Genomic DNA, 7,371 nt, shown 5'->3' on the forward strand with positions numbered 1-7,371 from the left:
AGGAAATCAAACTCCAGTTGCTGAAAAAACAAATGCCTTTCTTGAATTTTTTTTTTTTTTTTTTTTTTTGCGGTAGACGGGCCTCTCACTGTCGCGGCCTCTCCCGTTGCGGAACACAGGCTCCGGACGCGCAGGCTCAGCGGCCATGGCTCACGGGCCCAGCCGCTCCGCGGCACGTGGGATCCTCCCGGACGGGGGGCACGAACCCGCGTCCCCTGCATCAGCAGGCGGACTCTCAACCACTGTGCCACCAGGGAAGCCCACTGATTATGTTTTGAAGGAATGAATGATTGGATGACTAGCTGAAAGCCAGAATGTATATGGCTTTATATCTATTTTATGAATGCACCTATTGGAGTTTGAATATGAGTTAGGCTTACCCTGACATTAACAGAATTATTAATTTAAGAGAAGGAGCCAATTTCAGGGAAAGGGGATGTGTTAATTTTGGACAGATTAGGTTAAAAAAATCCATGGGATATCCAGGTGGAGGTGTCTAACAGAGAGTTGAAGATATGTTTGTTACTAAGAAAAGAGTATGTTTGTTGAAATAAATGAATGACTCATCTTCCAAAAAGTGATGACTTTCTATTATTTAGATATGAGACTGTTTTTTCCTTATCTTGATTACTGTAAATTAAATTTTCCACTTGAATTTTTCTACCCTTTTCACTCTCATTCTCTTCAAGTTATCTATGGCTGCATAGCAAACAACCTCAAAACTTAGTGGCTCAGATGTCAACCTCAACCATTCAGTTATTTTTACTCTAAGGAAATTAAAAGAGAGGTTAAAAAAAAAAAAAAGAGGTCAAAGACAAACAATCCCAAGATTACACTGAGAGGTTATTACAGTGCCAATATGTCATAATGTCATAGAGTAGAATAAAAATAGATTTTAGAGTTGAAACTTACTGAATCTCTTGGTGTATATATATATATATATATATATATATATATATATATACCCTATAGCCATTTATTTAAGCAAAGGAAGGATGACAAGTTTACTGTGTTCTTAATAAAATATGTTTTATGGTCAAGTTTTTTTGAAACTTCTAATGGAGTTAACTTCTGAGGTTTTATTTAAAGATACTTTAAATGTTTTTCAGGTTATTACCTAACAACACTATAATTTCTGTGTGAAAATTGTAAGGGTCCATTATTGTACTGGAGAGGAATAGTTCTTTATCTCTTGTAACTGCCGCGCCTTCCCTCAAATAGCAGGCTGTCAAGAACCTTTCTAGTGTAATTGCAATTGTGAGTAATGGCACCTCCTACCACCTGTAGTTTTCTGTTTCTTATCTGGTCTGTGTTCCAAAAACATGTAAGAAAAGCTTCTTTAGAATTTCATGGTAAAAAGAATCTAGAAGTTTCTGAACATGCTTGATCCTAATGGCTAAAAATAAGAGCTAATATGTTCAAGTTCTACTTTTGGGCCAGTGTTTTAAAATGCACATGTCTCATATTATCTGATTCTTATCTCAATCCTATAAGATAGATACTATCATTACCCCTATTTTATAGATGAATTAAATGAGGCTTGGATAGGTCATTCTCATATAAGCAAGAATTCTGTGTGAAGTCTTTTTTTCTTTATGAATCCTCCCTCAAAAATGGATAGAACAACTATATAGACAAACAAATAAGTAAAACATCCATGGACAACATCTACTACAAAATATGATAAGAAATTCTCATGAACCCGAAATATGAATGGGAGAGGACCAACTACTATTAGCAACTGGATCCGTATGATACTAGAGACTGTGCGTTGGAATGCAGCAAAAAAAAAAAAAAAAACATGACCCAACATGAGCAACGGTAGTTTAGATTGGACAGTCTATGAACAGAGGTGGAAACTGGGAGGGGACTTTGCAGGCTCCAATTCTAAAGTGAGGGGAAAGGGTCTGCAGGAAGACCTAATGATGTTGGTGGGTCTGGACCCTTCCAACTCACAGAACTAGCCAAATGGAGCTACTTGCAATTCACGGTCCTATACTGAAGAGAAAGTACTGGGAAGAGAATTCAAGTTGAGTTTGTTAGCTTGATTTACACCTCTAAAATAATTAAACGCAAGATCTGTGAGCTCGCATTTGGATTATTGCCCTGGGCCTTGCAAATGTCAGTGATGGGTCTCGTCCTGAGTATTAAGCATGAAGCTACTCTCTACCTTCATGGTAGGGGTGTCAAGAAATTGCAGTACAGGTTCTCCTCCAAAAACCAGGGGATGTGGAGTCTAGGCTGTACCAGAAAATCCATTCTACTTAGCTGATCTGAGTTTGAGAACATAGAAAAAAGTCAATTTTTTCTAACTATATAAATATAGGTCATATTTGGGTGGGTTTTATTTTTCAAAAAGTAGAAAAAGAAACTTCTTTTTAAAAAATTCCATAGTTTGTCTCATATTTTTTAAAAGGCTTTAAAGATATTCAGAGAGATGAAAATGTGATGCAATGATATTTTACCATAATGTGAAGAATTTTCTTTGTAGTTTCCCATAAAGTGGACCTCATATCATGAGGAAAGTGATTCTTGGCCATATCCTCTTCTTTCTGCACATACACACTGTTGCAGTTTAAAATCTTATTTATAAGTTAAATTCATTTTCAAGCCATAGTTGTGATGGAACTTTATTTTTTCACTTTCCCAAAGAGGATTCATTTGTTCAGTAAGAAAAAAAGAAGGTATTTTAGCATAGAATTTTTAAATTGTCTTCACTATTTTAATTAAAAATACATGACAGAAAAAATATTTAAAAATCATCTAGTGAGTAAGTGTCCAGGCTAGGAGCTGGTGTCTTTAATTACTGGGCTCTGGTTGAGCCTCCCAAAATATGTGATTCTAACACAGGATGGCTTTTCTCACATATTTAGTTTTAAAGATTTGTCCTGAAGGGCAGAACCTCTAGGAGACTCTATTAGTTTCCTAGGGCCGCCATAACATATTACCATGTACTTTATGGCTTAAGACAACAAAAATTTATTCTCTCACAGTTCTGGAAGCCAAAAATCTGAAATTAAAGTGTTAGTAGGCTGCACTCCCTCTGAAGGCTCTAGGGGATAATCTTTCCTCACCTCTTCCAGCTTCTGGTGGCCCAAGCATTCCTTGACTTGTGGCAGCATCACTTCAATTTCTGCCTCCATCTTCACATTCTGTTTTTCTGTGTGTGTCTCTGTGTCCTTTCTTCCTATAAAGACACCTGTCATTGGATTAAGATCTAGGATGATCTTATCTCCAGATTCTTAATTTAATTATATCTACAAATAAAGTCATATTGGGAGGTTGTGGGTGACTTATCTTCCATAACCTATTATGGAAGCTGATCCATAGATAAGTAAGAAATGTTTTTTCGTATACTTAAAGATCTATTAGTGAGAAAAATTATACTGTACTCTTGCAATATCATAATTAAAAACATAAAAACTTAACCCATGATATTTAATGAAAGGAGACATTTACATCTTGAGTTGATTCCTAGTCACAGTATAAGTAAATACAATTTTATTAGCATGAAACAAATTTTGTTTTAGAGAAAATTGATACTTCAGAATTGTGAAAATCAGTTTCTTATACTGGGATATTGAGGGGATAATCTTGTACCCTAAAAATAAAAGTAAAGTCAGACAATGTCAGAGGTATTTTTATAAAAGGATTTAGTTTAATGTTTTCATACTGGGTCATAGCTATATTATTATTATTATTATTAAATGTTTTTACATTGTTCTCATTTGGGTTCAGTCAATTGTGAGATCAGTGACCTGTGAATATGAAATACAACCAGGGAATTTTAAAGTAAGTGGAAATGTTCTATAATATAAAAAGGAAATTGAAGAGAAAAAACTGTTCCCTTCAATTTGAGGATTCTTTTTTATATTTTCCAAATAGGAAACCTAAACAAAAATTATCAACTTATGAATAAAAGGAAGACATCTCATTCCTAATGTGATGAGGCAGAAGAAAATTTTAAATAAAAGAGTAACAGAAAGGAGAAAATTATTGCATGTGTTATTTTTGTCTTTAAGAGAGCATAGAGTCTTCAAGTGCAAAAGAGTAAGAGGAGGGGGAAAGAAAGAGGGAAAAGTATGGAGGTAGGAAGAGAGAGAGAGAGAGACAGAGAGACAGAAAGGCAGAAAGAGAGCAGAGAGATGGGGCAGGGAATGCGGGAGAATGCTTTCCGTCACATTCAGCAATGTTATGTTTGCTGCTCCTCTTGTAGCCTAGTAGGAAATACTTGTGTTTCTCCTCCCCAAGAAGGAAACCTAGCTAAAAGGGAAGAAGGCAGTAAAGGCTGGAACACAGAATTGGTGAGCGTCATTTGTTTGTAAGTCTGACTACCCTCCTTTTTGATTCTTTCTCCACCAATAAGTTCCACATCATCAAAATCTTACCCTATCTTATAGAATTTTTTGCATGTAAACTCTAGGAATTAACCTTTTGGAAAGAGAATATTGGGAACCTTGTGCTCTTTCTCAGAGCTGGCTCTTAAAGTGTCTAATAATCTAATTTAACAAAGACACAGGTGCTCAACTAACATTTTATCTCTACCCCCATTTTCCAGTCCCCTGCAATGAGAAGGAGCCATGCAACTAGTCGTGGTCAATGAGATGTGAGCTGAAGCAATAAGTGTCATTTCTTATCCGAGGCAGGAAAAAAGGCCCTCATGGTTCTCCAGTTCTGTTCTTATACCTTAAGGGTTAGAAGAAAAGTCACGTGTTATTAATAGCAGAGCTACAAGTTTTAAACAGCCTGGATTTCTGAGTCACCACATTTCATTTGTACACTGCAGAGTTCTAAGGCCCTACAGTACATTTTACATGAGTGAAAAATAAACTTTATATTTCAAGTCATCAAGATTTGGGGATGGAGTATAGCCACAGTATAAACCTATCTTAATATGTCTAATATTTCTAAGCTGTTTGGGATTTGCTGAAGTTAGCCCTTAATAGATGTGAATCAAAATCGAAAGCTACGAAGTAGGCAGCCATTAGATAAATTTGCCTTTTAAAAACTGCACTCTCTTTGATGCTTTTTGATATTTTAGTTACTGTTAAAAAGAAAAATATTCTTGTGATTCTGGGCATGGTTATATTAGTAATAATTATATCCAATTTTACTAACAGGAAGGTCTGTGATTGCAAATTCCTCTTATACTTTTCTTAACCCTCATTAAGTGATTTTCTGCCACTTTTTAAAAGTTGTCTGGGAAAGAATAGAAATCATAAATTTCTTGATATCAAAATTTTCTTCTGTATATTTATAAATACTGTATAATAAACTTCATAATCTGGCATGGCTGGATGGTATTTTTAGCACAACCAAAATTTAAACTCACATAAAAGTTTTTTTAACTTTGATGAACCTAATAGGATGGATTTGGGAAAATCACCAAAGCCCTGACCCAACCATAAAAAATCATTCTCCTTTTTCATGGGATTATATGAGAATCACAGACTATGGTCATTGTTCCTAAGCCCTGTGGGCCATTTAAGTGACTGAGCCCCTTCTTTAATAAATTTTTGTATCTGCATTGAAACATCACCCATTAGATATCTGGAGAGAAAAGGGACATATGACCCACACCTACCCACTTCTAACCAGTGAAGATTACTAATATTTACCAAAATAACTTGCAACCCTAAGGTCTTTTGGGCATTAAACTGCACATGTCCCTCAAAGCAATAATAACTACTTGCTGTATAGGTTCTCTTAGTAAATATTGGTAACCTCCACTGGTTAAAGATAAGTAGGTCAGAGCTGTATATACTTTTCCTTCCATGATCTCTTGGTTAGATGAATATATATCTCAGATTAAATTCTCCCGAGCAGGAAGAACAGTCTGTCCTATAGGTAATGGAAGTCCCTCACTCCTATACACCCTTATAATACTGTTAAATTAGCATATACACAATTTAACACTGTTTTCAAGAAGTTATATTATCAAATAGGCAGGTGCCAATTTTAAAGGGCATCCTCTGCTGCTTCGTGTAGACATTATGAACAGGAATCAGGGTGAGGTGCGGGAGGAGACTATCCCTTTGCTTCTAGAATTCTTCTAGAGCCCCCAGCATCTTTTTTTCTACTGATGACATATTACAAGGACTGGAACAATATATACTTGTATTATAACCCCAGAAGTTAACGTCTGTTGCAGGATTTTCTTTTTGCTGTGAATGTCAGGAAAAAGTAACCGTCTCAAGCCTTTTAGACTAAGCCATGAATTAAATGAAAAAGTCAACAGCTAACTGTACATATATGCACATTTCCATGCCTTCAAATGTACAAATAAATGTCATTCTAAAAAAGTGTTTTATTCATTTAAATGAGAAGTGAATGGATGCTTTTGAAGACATGAGGACTTCTTATTCCAACCAAAAATGTTATTTTTGAAAGATAAAAGGAAAATCAGTAAATCCATCATGTGTGCTCCAAAAGTGCCTCAAAAGCTACATTCCCCCTCCAGGTGGATGACTGACCCACTACTGACTGTATCTATGGATTGACCTCTTTTGCAGGAGAATTAAGGCAATATGGTACTAAAATGAATAATTAGATCTTAATTAAGCTCCTGGGCTGGTAATTAGTAGGCACTAGTGGTGGCGTGCTCTTCATTATAAACAGGCAGGTTCACGTTCATTTATTTTGGTTGTCTAGTGCTTTTTGCAGAAAGACAGGGTAAATAACCTGGGGAAATTAGTAGCCTTTTTTACTTTGCCTACCTCAATTCAGCAAGTTAGTTTTACTGTTAAATTTCAGTTGAGGTCAGAATACTGAGGGTGATTTTAAAGATCAAGGAGAGAAAAGTTTCATACAGAATATTTAACAAAAGAATAAAACCAACAAACTTTATCCTATTGCTATCCCCATTTCTAATTTACTCCTGCCTCGCCCCTGCCTCCACCCTATACACAAACTACTGATAGCTCCAGCTCATTATAACCTGAGCTTCCTTTTCCCTTTAAGCTTTCATTGCCTAAGAAGTGAAAGATGATCTGAGACCACTGAGAAACAAGGAAAGCGCCATAAATAGGAGCATATGTTTTGTAGCATGACCTGGTCCTGCTATTGGAAAGGAGGTTCTTGGTAGATGCAAGTCTCAACGAAAAAAGAATCTTTCTCCTGATGTGTTCTCTCACAAGAATGGAAGATTTCACTCCCTTTTAACAGGCTGTCTATGAATACTCTTTAAAGAGAAAATAATAGTGCTTTTAATAAAAGTCCTTTCAGTTTCCTTCCCAAACTGCCTCTGTTGCTTTTCCTATTGCCTGATGGATCACAGTTTATTAAAAGGATTTTGTCTACAAAGGAGGAGAGAATTATAAGGCTGCTTCAGGACCTGTTTCTGGAGGGGGCAAGAATGTCATAAACTAGTAT

The sequence above is a fragment of the Lipotes vexillifer genome, unplaced genomic scaffold (genome assembly GCF_000442215.2).
Source record: "Lipotes vexillifer unplaced genomic scaffold, Lipotes_vexillifer_v1.1 scaffold1424, whole genome shotgun sequence".
Classification (NCBI taxonomy): domain Eukaryota; kingdom Metazoa; phylum Chordata; class Mammalia; order Artiodactyla; family Lipotidae; genus Lipotes; species Lipotes vexillifer.